The sequence below is a fragment of the Nannospalax galili genome, unplaced genomic scaffold (assembly GCF_000622305.1).
Source record: "Nannospalax galili isolate Female #2095 unplaced genomic scaffold, S.galili_v1.0 scaffold591, whole genome shotgun sequence".
In the NCBI taxonomy this organism is placed as follows: Eukaryota; Metazoa; Chordata; class Mammalia; order Rodentia; family Spalacidae; genus Nannospalax; species Nannospalax galili.
The window spans coordinates 465,452-480,792 of NW_008330926.1; the positions used below are offsets into that span (position 1 = coordinate 465,452).

The 15,341-nt window shown below is 43.0% G+C and overlaps 1 protein-coding gene across 4 annotated transcripts in view; it reads right to left on the reverse strand.

Moving 5' to 3' along the window:
• Positions 1-15,341, reverse strand: part of Masp1 (mannan binding lectin serine peptidase 1) — a 65,848-nt gene that overhangs the window by 43,625 nt on the left and 6,882 nt on the right. The window lies entirely within an intron of this gene.

Consider the following 15,341-nt stretch of genomic DNA (forward strand, 5'->3'; position numbering starts at 1 on the left):
TCCTTTGTGACATGTGCTTAATAAGCATGCCCCCTGCCTCTGGGAATGTGACATTTAGTAGGAGAATAAGATAAATGTTCAAATGTGTGTGCTAGGATGTTGTCAGGGTATGGTAACTTCAATGCGAGATGGTCCGCCTCCGAGTTTTAAAGAAGGGAAAAAAATGCATCCAGCTGAGAATATTCATAAGATATTTAGGGACTAAATATATAGTTGAGTCATAGAGCACTTAACCCAGCATATGCATGTCCTGGGTTTGATTTCCAGTCACACAAAGAGAAGGAGGAGGAGGGGAACGTGGGGTTGGAAGAAAGAAATCACTCAGGAGAAGTTAAATTTCCTTTGAGCTGAGGACTGTCAGGTGAGAAAGATTTAGGCAGATAGAGTCAGCAGCAGGCTGCGTGGCAGAGAACGTACAGGCAGAATGGTGAAGGGTTAGGGTGTCCAGAGTCTCGATCAACTTTATGTCTCCCTAGCCCAGCCACCTGGTATAACATAAGGGGGCCTCTTGTGCAGAGAGCTGGAAGTCAGATCTCAAGAGGAGAAGCCAGTGTTTGTTTTTTTATGAATGTTCTCAACATAAACCTCCTAAACAAAACTAAGGCAGGTAGCAGGAACCTGGGTGGATTTCTGCGGGGGGACCACTAGGGCTACTCAGCATATGTGCATAAGAGGCGCCACACCAGTTTTGGAATGTATGCAGAAATCAGCTCAGGAACAATGGTGCTTGTTTGGTTAGATGAGGAGGGTGAAGTCCAGGTACTTTAAATGAATTGAGTGAGTAGGAACTGAGTGAGTGATGAATGATCTAGTGTTAGATGAATGTGGCGAGTGACAGATCCAGACCCAGAATTACAGCATCCAGATTCTCTGGTCAGAGTCACTGGATTGCGGTTCTGATGCTTTCTGAGTGCTCTTGACTCACTGGTCAAAAATGTTAAAAGCTCCTTTAACATTAGACAAAGAGCGGCATTTCCACAGTTCGGACACCTCGTGCGTTGGCTTGTCGTTGCTTACAGGCTTCACCTGGGAGCCTTTTCAAAACTTACTCTGGGCCTATGAAGACCATTTTAAACTCAGTGTAGGCAGACATTCAGAGTCAGTACTGTAGTATCTTATTAACAATTTAGTTAATTCAGGACGCCATCATTTCCTTCCCTGTATAATTCCAAGTTAGATTTGACCCAAGGAGGAGCTTTGTAAAGGACATTTGGACAGATGGAGAAACCCCAGTAGATTCTAATTTGCCTTCTTATGTCTCTACATCTCTACTCTTCCTGCCTACTACAGGCTCTGATCACCATCAGTGGTCCATGCCTACCAACAGATGTGTGCATGTGGACCCATTGATGTGGCATCTTCTTTGAGCCAAGAGTTGTCAAAGGCCTCTTTCATTAGATTCTCTTAACCTTTCCACTCACGCTAGGGCTTTAGAAGAACTGCTTGGTAACGTTTTCTGTAGCCCTGCAACTTCTCATTCCCAACTAATGCATGAGCACCCATGTCCATGGCTGCCATGATCTCATTAGACTCATAGAAACTCAGGTTGTATCTCCTGATTGCATGTCAGCTGACAGAGTTATTGGTACCAGAAGCAAGATGCTGGAATACCAGAAAATTAGATCAGTTGGTCTTGGTTTAGGGACTGGCTCACAAATAGACTCCATAGAAAAGTTGTAAGGAAACTGCTACAGGTCTTGAAAAAAGACCACGTGAGCGATTGCTGTGAAACAACTGTCAAACTTGGCTGTAGTCTAACAGTTTAGAAGATGATCCACGCAGTGGAGTTGTGGATCTGGCCAAGGAGACATCCAGACAGCATGCTGAGTGTCTATAGGTGTAGTTAGCTGGGAAATGTGTGATTTTCAGGAAGAAGCAACCAGAATTTAGAGAACATACAAAGGGCCCAATGCAGGGTTGGTAATTAGTCTTTCCACTAGAAAAAGACTTCGGAAAGAAAAAAAAAATGACTTCATAGTACAGATTAGGTCAAAGATGTGACTGTAAGACCTGTGTGTTAAGATCTAAAAGATCCAAGGCAGTACTTAGAACTTATCCAAATCCAATGTCATGTAAGAATCTTAAGGACTCTAGAATGTTCTCTTAAATAGAGAAGCTGACTTTGACAAGAACTCTAGGTATCATCATCATTATTATACTATTGTTTTGTATAAAGAAGTGCACTATATATTTTTTTCTTTTTTTTTTTTTTTTTTTTTTTTTTTGAGACAGGGTCTCTCTAGAGCCCCAGCTGGCCTAGAACTCTCTATGTCGATGAAGGCTTGCCTCAATCTCATACAAAATCTGCCTGCCACTGCCTCCTGAGTGCTGTGTACCTCCACACTTGGCTGTATTCTTATATGGAGAAGACTCAAAAGAAACTTAAAGGGAGACATGTCAGCTGGGACTAGAAATGACTGAGACCATTTCACATGAGAAGAGGCCCCTAGCCCAAGGCTTCTAAGAGAGAAAATCCTTTGAAAAGAGCACTTGGCTGCAAACACAAGCTTTCTTAGGGGAAGGGAAGAGTGTCTCAGAAGGTGAAGGTATGAAGTTAGAGGCAGAACCAAGGTCCAGAACCAAGGTCCAGGCCACAGAGAGCAATGGACTGGCAACCTCTCCCAGAGAGCAGAACTAGACCCTATCATGGCAACATCCCTAATACCTGGAGCAGTCAACACACACTTGATTGACTTTATAAAGTGGTGATTGCTGAGTGACTTCCATCCCTCCTACCTTTCAGTGGTCGCTCTACTATGTTTACGTTATTCTTACATCACTAAGGAAATCAGTCATCGGGTATGTCGAGGGCAAAGAAGTTTGTAGGTTCAGAGATCTCTGGCAAAGAGAAGCTATGCCTTGGTGTTTCGTCTGCACCTGGACCTGGTTTATCAGGCTGACCTGGATGTCAAGTCTGACCTGCTAATGTAATTAGGTGGGAGTGTGAAAGTATGTTTGCTATGTGAAAAGGACAGGAATCATTTTGACTAGAGGGTGTTTATAGTGTTTACAAAAAGTACCCATAATAACCCCTTCTATTTCTATACATGACTCTTTTGTAATGTAACTCTGCTGTTCATGAATTGATCTGGTGGCTTGTCTTGACAAAAAGCACATGATGTGTTAGAAGTGACATGCCTTTTTAAAATTTAAGCCTCAAGGAGCCTTGTAGTTATTGATAAAGATTCTTTACTTGTCCCAACTTTAGTAAAACTTCTAAATTTTCTGTTAGGCTCATTTGTGCAAAACCCAGTATTAGTAAAGAGCCCTGCCAAGTCATTTTAGCAAGGACTCCCCACCCCATCATCCTAGGTATCTGATGTGGTTTCTCTTGTCCCACTATCCCCCAGGTGGTATGTGATTATCCTGGCCTGTCTTCACTAAGTATCTTATTAGATCGGTTTAGCCACAATCCCCTTTAGCCCTCGTGATTTCTATTAATAATTTTCCTACCCTGTGGCTGTGAATTCTCACCTGCCTGGGCTGTATTTGGAACTGGGTGATCTCTCATGCTAACTGCAAAATTCCATTGCTACAGTCCTTATACTGTAGAAATGCTCCTGGGTAAGACTGTCTACTGTTCTTTAATCATCATTTTATCTGTTTGTTTTTCCTTTAATACCATTTCACATGCAGAATATTGCCTTGAGGTCACCATGAGAAGTAGCCTTACGGGGCCTCTTGGAGAAACTAAGGTGACATAGGGCGGAGACATGCTGTCCAGCTGGGATCTCTAAATCAACCAGCTGACACTCACCGCTATCCATCAGATGGAAATGTGAGGTCATTTTGGAACTTTGAGCTTCAGTGATGCTCTGAAAAACTGTCACTTCATAGATGACCGTAGGTTAATCTAGCAAAGGATCAGCCTAACGAGTCTAGCTCAAGCTTCTGGCCATGGAATTGTGAACAAACAAAATATGCTGTTTGGCCACCAAGGGTTGGAGTTATTATTCAGTGATGGGTCACTTTTATGGGGTGAGATGTTCGGGGAGAATGAGTAAGATTGACATTTGTGAGTGGAAACTTGGAGTATGACCATCTTCAAGTTCTTGGAAACTTGAAGGTCACCTTGTCTCTGTTTTTACCTTTTGATGGCACCCTTACCCAAAACAATACCACCTTTTCACTATCATCTGAAGAGATAAAGTTATTGCTTTCCAAGATACATCAGAACATTTTGGATTACGTTTACAAAGTTATCCTTGGTTTCATGCATAGGAATATAACTTTGGGTAAAAGAGTCTAAACATGGAAGAAAAAATTATGAGCACATAAATAACAGTCACATATAATAATTAAACTAGAAACATAGTTAAATTAGCATTAACTTAGCAAACATTAGGAAGCCATTAGTTACCACATTAATGGAAATATTCTTAGTGGAAAATTCTTAGCAAGGGAAAAAGTGGTGGAAACTATACGATGTGATATGATTGTGCCTGTGCTGAGCACATGCAGTTGAGAGCACTAAGTGCAAGGAGTTAGCCCTAAACTATAGTTTTTCTTTTTCTGTTGTTTTTGTTCTTAGGCTTAAAAAGAAATGGGCTCAAGGTACATTGCTCTAAGAAGCCAGACTTGAATGAGAAATATAGCATGTCTGCCTTCATATGCAGAATCTAGACTGAAAAAAAGAGGCATAAAATAGAAGGGACTATTTGGTAAGAAGACAGGGCCACCTTCACCTCTGGGGACAAGTGGCTGATGACCCAATCTTTCTACTCCAGCATGTGGCTTCAAATTTCAGTCAAAGAGCATGGATAGAAGCAAACCAAAGGTACTGGACACCAGATAGAGAAAAAGGAGTTAGCCAGTCTGTGTGCTGGGGTGTGCGGTGCATTTCAAAAGCTCCTGAAAGCCACGTGTGTGAAAATAACAGCTGACAGAAGACTACAGCTGATCTCCAATAGAGGTGCTAGAGGCTGGTACTGCAGTCCTGGCCGTGTCGCATGGTTCTCAAAAATAAATGATGTTGATGATACATCACCATCATTCCAGTGGATTGGGACACTTTGATCTCTACTCTATTTGCCTCTAAGCACAATAATGTAATGAATGTACCTCAGACAGACATCATAGCTCTGAGTCTAGAGAGGTGACACAACTTCCCTAAAACCATAGTACCCCAAATAAAATTCAGATGGCCCAACCTCCAGGTCTAGTCAAGTAATTAGAATCACATAATTTTATAAATGGTCAGAGCTGGAAAAGTCGTTCAAAGACCTAAGTGTATATATCTTTTATTGCTTAGGTAGAGAAACTAAATCCTATTCAAATTTATACCAAGATGGTCCAGGAGTAGGGCTCTTCCCGGGTCAGTGTTATATTTATTTTTTTTTGCTAATCGCAGTAGAGCCTCCTAATGGACCTTGGAAACCCCCTAAGAATGTACTGTGCGCATGCAAAGACACATCATAAAGAATGAGAGCCAGAGAAAGAGCTCCCGGGTCCCGAGACTCTGCAAAGGCCACTGGTGCCAAGAAGGATGGCCTATTCTCAGAGAGCCATTAGACAGAAAAGAGCAGCATGTGCAACCAGAGAAGAAAGGGCTGGCAGGGGAGGGGTCTGGCCCAGAGCCTGGGACGTGACATCCCAGCACCCCGCAGGTGGGAACCAGCAGCACCCTATGTTTCAGCAGGAGCAGGCTGTGGTGGGGCAGCAAGAGGGCTTTGAGGATTTTAGCTGGGGAGGAGGGTCAGGGGGATTTATACTCCTTTTGGCTGGTGAATGGCTCAGACTCCTCCATCTCATCTCTTCTGGGGTTGGGGGCTGCTCATTCACATGCAAATCCCTTCAGTATGGGAGGCTACAGTTCAATGCCAGAAAATTGCTTGGGGAGAGAAAACACAAAGGGTGGTTGTGTTCTTCCAAGTATAGTCTGCCAGGCACAGGCATGTCAGAGTCTGGACTGTGGGGATGGCAGATCCGCCAGCGCTAAAGGGCTCTGCTTGGGAAGTGTCGTCAGCAGTTTCAGGAATGTGTGAGCTGGCATGTTCACCATCACAGTTCAGGACCTTGCCTCCTCAAACCCAAATTTACATCAGCAAATCTTTGCTCAGAAATCCCTCAGGGGCACTGAGGTAGGAATCAGGAGCCTTGGTGCCTTCTCAGTCCTGTTACACTTTAGCCTCCACCTCCCAAGTGTTGAATCTGAAATTGTCTATTAGCTTACAAGGCCAATGTCAACTTTTCAAGGATTTTCTCTCGTTGTTAAACACAGTCATACTACCGTCTTTAAAGATCAAGTTCAGAAAAATTACAATGAAATAAACGTATCATAAGTAAATGGATTATATGAAACTCATTATTTCTTAATTATTTTAGCATTGTTTATCTTTGTTTCTGAGGCATTAGTGTCTTTCTATTTGGGTGGAGGATGATATACCTGGAGGCATCTCCTTTCCCCCTCTGGCCTCCCACTTCCTTTCATTTACAAACACACATCCTTTCCAGACTTGTTTCCCCAAACATACAACATGGGCGCGAATCTTCCTGCAAGGTGCCTCAAAGGAGGCACTGGGTGTCCACGCAGCTAGTAAAGTCTGCTATCACCTGGCAGCACCTTGCAAGAACCCTGTTCCCTAGCTCCCCTCCCGGCCTCCACCTTTGTCCCCCTTGCATTTCTCATTTCTAGTTCCTTTCTTCAAACCATCAGGGATTCTCCCTCCTGAGAGTCCTTGTGCTGTCTGTTCCCTCTGAGTGGAATGCTTTTCCTCCAGAAAGCACAGGACTTCCTTCCTCTTCATTGTCTTTGCTCCAACGTCACCCTTTCACACACCCCATGCCCAGCATGTTTAAATCACAGTGAACACGCATCTTCCTAGAACCCTTTACCAGCTCTGTTTTGTTTCTTTGCCTGTCAGCTTATTGCTCACTAGATAATTTGAAGATTGTCTCTGTTTACTGTCTGTTTACTCAATGCAATGTGAGTTTTACCTTACACTCTAGTAAATTGTAGGCAGTCAGCATTTCGTCAATAAATGAGTACCTTCCCCTGCCTTTCCCCCTCTGGAGGGAAAATAAATTCAAGTTCTGATTTTTACCAGCATGTTTCTAAGGGTACCCTGTGTACACACAAACACATGGATGTACACCCTGTATACCTACACCCCAGCACTCCTAACTCACACGCATACATACTCATGCCCTAGCATGAAGAGCTTCGTTCTGGTTTTTGTCACCCCATAGCCTGTGCTGTTTGCATTTCCTGCATAAAATAAGCTTTGGCTATACCTGAAGCTCATTTTTACTTGCTGGTTCTCCTCAGTTAGCAGGAATTGGTATTTGGGGCCCAGCATCTCAGAGGGAGGATTCCTGCTGGGACTACAGTGGAAATTCATGAGAAAGCTCCATCCGTTTCTCCTTTCCTTCTGAGGCCAAGGCCTCCTGTCTCCTCCCAGAGAATGCGAACTGCTGCAGAGGCTGAGGTCAGCCCAGACTGAAGGTCCAGGGCATGTTCTAAGTAAACAACACTGCACAGAAATCAGGAGTTGGGGTCAGAGGGCTTATCTCTCAGTTATCCAGCAGGATGCAGACTGACCCATGTGGCTTGGGGAAAGAGCATTGAACTGGGTCACAGACCATCAGAGCTGGAAGGGCTTCGAGAAGCCAGCTACTACACTTCCCGTACTGGGAAAACTAATGCTCGGAATGGATTGGTGACTTGCTCAAGGTCTCGCGAGGAGCCAGAGGCTGGTTTCTAGGACAGTGTCCCTTCGTCTGTACAATTGCCTGGAGATGTGTGCCTTTTCCTGCCTTCTCCCCAACCCCCGTGCTTGTTGCCAGAGAAAACACAGATGTGGCCTTGAACTCATGGTGCTGACAGACTAGTGGGAGTGACTTTGAGGTCACCCACGGAATGTATGCACCACGAATTTATAAACTAAGCACTTTCTCATCCCTTGTAGCTCAGATTTCTTCTTTCTTTTCTTCTTTGAGACAAGGTCTCTCTGTAGCCCCAGCTGGCCTGGAACTCCCTATGTAGACCAGGCTGGCCTCGAACTCACCTATCTCTGCCTCCTGAGTTGGGATCCAATGTGTGTGCACCACACCCAGCTCATATCTTATTTTTAAAAATAGTTTTCCTCTCAAATTCAGGGTAAAATTTTAGCAGAATCTGGACAAAACAGGAGACCTCAAGAACCCTTTATGTCATTTTGCAGATTTTACTTAATTACCATGACAAACAAACTGTTGTCTTAAGCTAGGAAGCAAATCAAGGTCCCTTCCAGACTAGAATCTGCCTAAGACAGGTCCCATGGGGAGACAGAGCTGTCACTTGGGCAGGCAAAGATCAGGGATTTAGACCTGGCTTTTCTGGAGGCCCTTGGACAAATCTGTTTGTGCCTCAGTTCCTTCTCTGTAAGACTGTGTGGTAAAACCTGTTCTTCCTATTCCACAAGAATTTCATGTAATGAAACTGCCGTAAAAATTTGTGATGCTACAAGGTAAACACATGGGATAAATCAACAGCCTCCTGTGTTTAAACAGTACTTTCAAAGCCTGTTTGTAGGAATCACCTCAAAACAGTTGAGTTACAGGAACAAGGGACAGTCAGTGTGGAGGAGGTTGCTGCCAATCCCCAAGTGGCTGTGATGCCAGGCAGGTGTTTTATGGCTCATTCCATCACCATCCTTGCCAGTGTGCTAGCATTGATTTAGCTAATCACATATGTATTGGAGATATGTCTTTCAAACATGTAGTGTTTGAAACAAGAATGAGAATGAAATGAGAATGCCCCCCATTGGCTCCAAGTGTTTGAATACTTGGCCCCTGTTGGGGGTCTGCTGGTGGAGGTTTAGGAGGTATGACCATGCTGGAGGAGACACGTCATGGGGGGGCGGGGGGCAGGCTTTGAGAGTTCACAGCCTTCCCTCATTTCCAGTTTCCCTTTCTCTGTTTTCTGTGCCTGCTTGACCATATGAGTGCTCAGCTTTCTATTCAGGCCACCTCTGCTGCCATGCTTCCCTGTCATGATGGACTCTTACCCCTCTGGAATTGTAAAGTCCAATAAACTCTTCCTTCTATAAGTTGCCTTGGTCATGGTGTTTTATCATAGCAACAGAAAAGTAACAAATACAAAGCATGTACCTCATTCAACATTCACAATATGCTTATGAGAAAGGAATGCTGATTATTTCCATTCCACAGACAAAGGGAATTCAGTGAGAGGTGGTGCTAGGGCCTGATCCTAGGGCTTGATCCTAGGGTTGGTTCTTGAAACCCTGTGCCCAAACCATTGAGCACAACTGCCATTCCTCTTAAGCCTCCAACCACAAAAAAACTGTGGGATAGACACTGTGGCCACTCTGGATATTTTTTTAAAGCTAACGACAAGCCCAAGCTTAGGGAGATGAAGAAGCACACCCAAAGGGTCTCACTCCAAGTGGCTCAGATAAATGTCTTAAAATCTGGATTCATATTCCCAGTTGTGTTCCAAAGTCAGTGGTTTTCCTGATCTCTGTTCCTAGGAAAGTAACCACTGTGCTATCAGAACCTGGGTTGAAAGCTCTCATTCTTCCTTCTGCATCTGGACAGCCAGACCCTGTGGTGTCTACCCTGCTTCCAGGGAGTTTACAAAGATTCTAAGATTCTAAACTCCTCTCTCTTTCTCCTTACCCCTTCTCTCTCTCTCTCTCTCTCTCTCTCTCTCTCTCTCTCTCTCTCTCTGTGTGTGTTTTAATGAAGAGTATCAAGGATGAAATCTCTCTTCCCCCAACATTTCATAGCTTCCTATTGGAAATTCTAGACTCAAATGGCAAATGCTACCACACAGAAAGCATAAAGAACCAAAGTAAGTGGCTTGCTATCTTTAGATGGAAATTTAATTTTGTTCATTAAATACAGACATTCTTCATTCCACAAAGAATGTTTTCAACTGACTTTTCTTGAAATACGTGTCCTTCTTAGGCACTTTCGTGTTTCCCATTTTTGGTAGACACACTGGAGGGTAAAGTTTTGCATCCTTTAAGAGAAGCAATAATGCACACAAGATGTGAGAAAGCTTTGGCATGGGGTAGGGGATCTGTGAGGAGGGCAGGAGCCCTACCTACAGGCCACCCTCTCCACAGTACCAGCTGATTGTTGGCATATCGAAAGCTGCCAGGATTGCCAGATTTTGCAAAAGAATTTGAAAAGGTAAATTTTTGTGTGATATTTTTGTTGTTGTTGCTTTTCAAAACAGAGTTAGCTCATGCAAGGCTGTTGAAGAAAATATACCTGAAGAATTAATTCAACCTGTTGGCCACTTGTTTATGGCTGTGGGTTCACATGTGTAAGGCCCAAATCAATTCAACCTGTTGACTATTTATCTGTCATTCTGGATGCCCATGCTTAAACCCAAACTTGCTAGACATTTTCTCAATACTTTCCTAAATCTTCTTTTAGGCTTTTCTCTTAAATCTCTCTAAAATATGGCAACCCTGACAGCCTGTCTGTGTCAATGCATCCTCTTCAGTCTCTCATCGGCACGTTCCATTCTGGGAACAGCACTCTTGGCTTCTCTGTATCCTTTAAGGATTGTCGCCAACCTCCAGAGCGTCTGCAGGTTCTTTCCACCACCCACAAGTGAATATGCTGCCTTGTGCTCCTGGTCCGTATTCTAAAACATTTTACTATTTTTACTTTATGTGTATGAGTGTATTGTCTGCATGTATGTATGTGTACCTGTGTTGTACAATGCCCATGGGGGACAAAGGAGATGTTGGGTTCCCAAGAACTGGAGTTACTGATGGCTGCGAGCCACCATGTGGGTTCTGGGAACTGAACCTGGGTCTTCTGCAAGAGCAGCCAACGCTCTTAACCACGGAACCATCTCTCCAACGCCCTTGTCTATATTTTAAAAACTTAGGTACATGATTGTCTGTGAATTGGAAGGACAGTACTATTTTACTTATCTTTGGGCACTGTTCATCTTAAGATAGATTTTCTATAGACTCTTGGAGTTCATTGGCTAGAAGATGGGTAGCCATTGGGAGAGCAGCAATATCTCTCTGGATATCTGCAGACAGTAGACGGATGGGGAGAGACCGAAACTGGGAGACACCTAGAAGGCTGTCACAGGCTATTAGGTGAGCCGAATAAGAAGTGAGGCTAAGGTGTTCACAGTGAAAAGAACACAAGAAATATGAATTATATCAGGACCCAGTGTTAGCAGGAGAGCTGTGGCATCTTATCACACGGACATTTAACAGATGACAACTGAACTTTTATACTGAGAGAATAAAAACCCAATGCCTCCCTTTTCAATAAAAAGATGGCAGGAAGTGAACTTGAAACAGAAGATGTGACTCTCTAGATGTGACTCTATTGAGGGGGGGTGCCCATATCTATAACTCTTGCCTCACAGCTCCTTTCTAAGTCAGTCATTTGATATAGTGCTCAGTTAAACCAATTTGTAGCATTTCTGGAAAAATACTCTTTTCTGGATATATATATATACCAAAAGACAGAATTCAACTATAACAGAGTTTGACTTTATTCAACATTTGTGATTTATTCAACTTCAAATCCTTTGCCTGTAGCACCAGCTATGATTGACTTGCCCCATCTGTGCAGCACATTCCAAGGAAGTATATGTTGCTGTGCAGATGTGCCCATGTCTTGAAGATCGAGGGCTGTGGAAAAGCATGCTGGAGAGGAATTCCCATAAAAGTTAGCACCCGGCCCACAGCCTTGGGATCTGCTCTTCTTTGAGTTGCTGACGCAGTGTCAGCAGTTCCCTCACGGGTGCCCTGACGGACCTGAGAGGGAAGGGGAGTTCATGAGAGGGCTGGAACGGGTCTCGTTCTTGTGAGTGAGCTGGAAGGTCCTTTAAACTCACTCCCAAGTTTCTAGGAAAATTCAGTCATGTAGAAAAAAAAATAGGGGGTGTTGTTCTGTCAAAGGAAAACCTGTCATAGCTCAAGCTCCGTAGTAAAGGACAGTGGTAGTATGGTATGTTTACAAGTTAAACTCTGGTAGTGTGCCACCAAGGCATCCCTAGACGATTGTAGGCTCTTCTTGGAGGGCCATGGTCATGGAACTTTGAGAACTGGAAAGCAGGATACTAAAGATTTGGAGGGATCTTCTGGAACCATTCTGGCAAATAATATTGGCATTGGACCTCCCCACTCAAATTTAAGGTACTATAGGGACTGTCTCATCCCAGTTTCTACTGCATAGCAATTGTCTTCAAACTGGCCCATGGTATCCTGCATGGATGCTTCTTAAGATTCAGTAAATAAAACACACAAGCTCAGGAAGTGAACAACTCAAAAGTTTCAGGAAGTCCCTGACGCAAGGCCGACTCCCCAAGGATATATGCACAGTCACATCTCCAGTCAGCCAGGTGCCTGCAGGAAACCCTGTAGCCTGTCCCCAACAGTCTGCAAGTCATTCAGAGTGCTCCGGAGAGGAAACTTTCATGAGTCCTCATGTAGAAGGGGGTGGGCTTTTGGGTGATGGAGCTTCCTTTGAGTCAACCCATATTCCTGTAAATAACTCCTTACCAGTATACCTGTAAGTAATCCCCATCAACTTATTAGTTGACCAATTTGGACTTTGGTAGACTCATTACTTGATCTGTTATTGGTTCCTTAATTGGGGTCAGTAGACATTTGTCTGTATCTCCACAGGAAAAGCTGTACAACTTCTTACTGAACAGATGAATGCAAAGAATTTGGCTGAGTGGTGTTGACTTATCCTTGAGCGACATGGCATGCTTTTATGCCTATATTCAGATTGTAAGAAAAGCGATTCTCATTCAAAGCCAGAAAAAGTATGTATTCTGGAGGCTGGGGTTGGGAAGGCAATTAGAAAAAGTGAACAGTTTTCAACTATGTGTGTAAGGCTTCTGGGCTTGACAGTTCAGAGGCAAAGTGTTTGTGCCCTCCTTGAACTCTGACCTTAAGTCTCGTACAGCCAATGAGAACTTGACCAGAGCTGCAAAATATAAGCAATCGTGCCTCAAGGTGGCACAGGGTGATCCAGTATGAGCAAACAGAGTGAGCTTTAAGGCTCACCTAAACCTGAGCAGTTCTATGCCTGTATTTTTCTGTACTGGGTCAAATAGAAGCTCTATTAGAACATGTTCACCAAGGAGAAAATATTTTAAAGCACAATGACATTTAGGATAATCCTATAAAATGAGAGTGTCTAGTAGCCCCTGAACTTGATTAATAAGTTCTTGACTCTTGGAGAGAAATTCTCTACTAAGCTTGTGTGTGGACAAGGACCCTGGACCCTGTAGCTGTGTGAACACCAGTTGTCAGCAGATGAGGCAGTATGCTGCAAGGGAAGGCCTGTTCATGTCCCATGGCTTTCATAACCACTGCAGGAGGCTAATGGTAATACTGGTAGGGTATTCCAGATGATGGTCAATTATGTAAACTACCCCCTCATGTTAATTCCCTTTCCCAAAGGAATTGGACAAATGTGTCTGATTCACAGATGCAAGGACTGCAGGGTGCATCTGGGTAGGCCACCCCGTCTGCAGGTCGCCTCAGGTACACTTTGACATACCCAGAGCTCATGTTTTCTAGGTTCACCTTTCTTTGTAAGAAACCAGCTCTTGGCATCTTTAAGATATAGTCCTATTTCTATAGCATGGAACATGCAAAGAAGTCCGGCACTCCATAGAGCAATGGTACAGGGATCCTGTCAGCATCTGTAGACATCTGACATCTAACAAATAGAAGCTAGAGATGCTGCTAAAAATCCTGCAGTGCTGAAGACAGCTTTCCTCAGCAAAGAATTACGCGGTTCCAGCTGTCAACATTGCTGACTGAGAACCGTGGCATGGAGCATCTTGTGGACTCTTGGTGCCAAGGAAACACCCCATGTATAAAATGAGCTGAGGCAGAGGAGCGGTCCACAACCCTTCTTACAGGACCTTTCTCCCTTTGTCTGTGACCCCTGCAATCTCCCACACTTTCCTGGGGTTGAGTGGACCATAGTTTGTGAGATGCTCGGTGTGGCTAACTGAAGGTGAGATTCAGTCATATGATAATGGGGTTGGGATCTTGATCTGCCACCTGCCAGATAGATGAGTTACCTAACCTTCCTGGGTTTGTTTCTTTGATGTGAAATAACTCATTTCTCAAAGGATGGTTGTAAGGTTTGAATGAGCTGATCAGTGTAAAGGCACTTCTTGCTAATCAAATATTCTGGTCAATACTAGGTTAAGTCTTCCTGACTCACAGGCTGTGGGGAAGTAAGAGTAGAGTAGAACTGAAAGCACCCAAAGTGGACTCTAGCACTACTTGGTGAACACCTGTTCCTGGAAGTCAGAGAGAGCCTTAGAAAATAGGTTCTTCGGGTCTCACATCTTTTGAAGTAGGCATAACCTTAATAAACTTGGTATTTTAGACTATTCTGAATCCTTTAAGACCCACTTAATTATTATTAAATTTGTGTTTTGTCATTTGAAGACACAATCTCTGTAACCCCAGGCTGGCTTCGAACTCAACATTATCCTGTCCCCAGCCTCCTAGTTCTGGGGTTACAAACATGCATGCCCAACTTAGTCCTACTTTAAAACCAGAATTTGTCACCTACACAATTCCAGGGAATATTGTTTTCATATTGTGATAGTCTCCTGTTTTACTGCTCTCTCTCTCTCTCTCTCTCTCTCTCATCTATCATCTATCTCTATCTATCTATCATCTACCTATCATCAATCTATCTATCATCTATCTATATATCTATATATATCATCTATCTATAGTGTGTGTTATATGTACTATCATCTATCATCTATCATCTATCTATCCATCCATCTATCATCCATCTACTATCTATCTATCTATCTATCTATCAATCATCTATCTATCATCTATCTATCATCTATATCATCTATCATCTATCTATCATCTATCTATCAGCTATCTATCCATCTATCATCTATCATCTATCTATCCATCCATCTATCATCCATCTATCTATAATCTATCTATCATCTATCATCCATCTATCATCCATCTACTATCTATCTATCTATCTATCAATCATCTATCTATCATCTATCTATCATCTATCATCTATCTATCCATCTATCATCTATCATCTATCTATCATCCATCTATCATCCATCTATCTATAATCTATCTATCTATCTATCATCATCTATCATCTATCTATCTATAATCTATCTATCTATCTATCATCATCTATCATCATCTATCTATCATCCATCTATCATCTATCTATCTATAATCTATCTATCTATCATCATCTATCTATCATCTATCTATCATCTATCTATCTATAATCTATCTATCTATCTATCATCATCTATCATCTATCTACCTATAATCTATCTATCATCTATCATCTATCTATCATCATCTATCTATCTATCTATC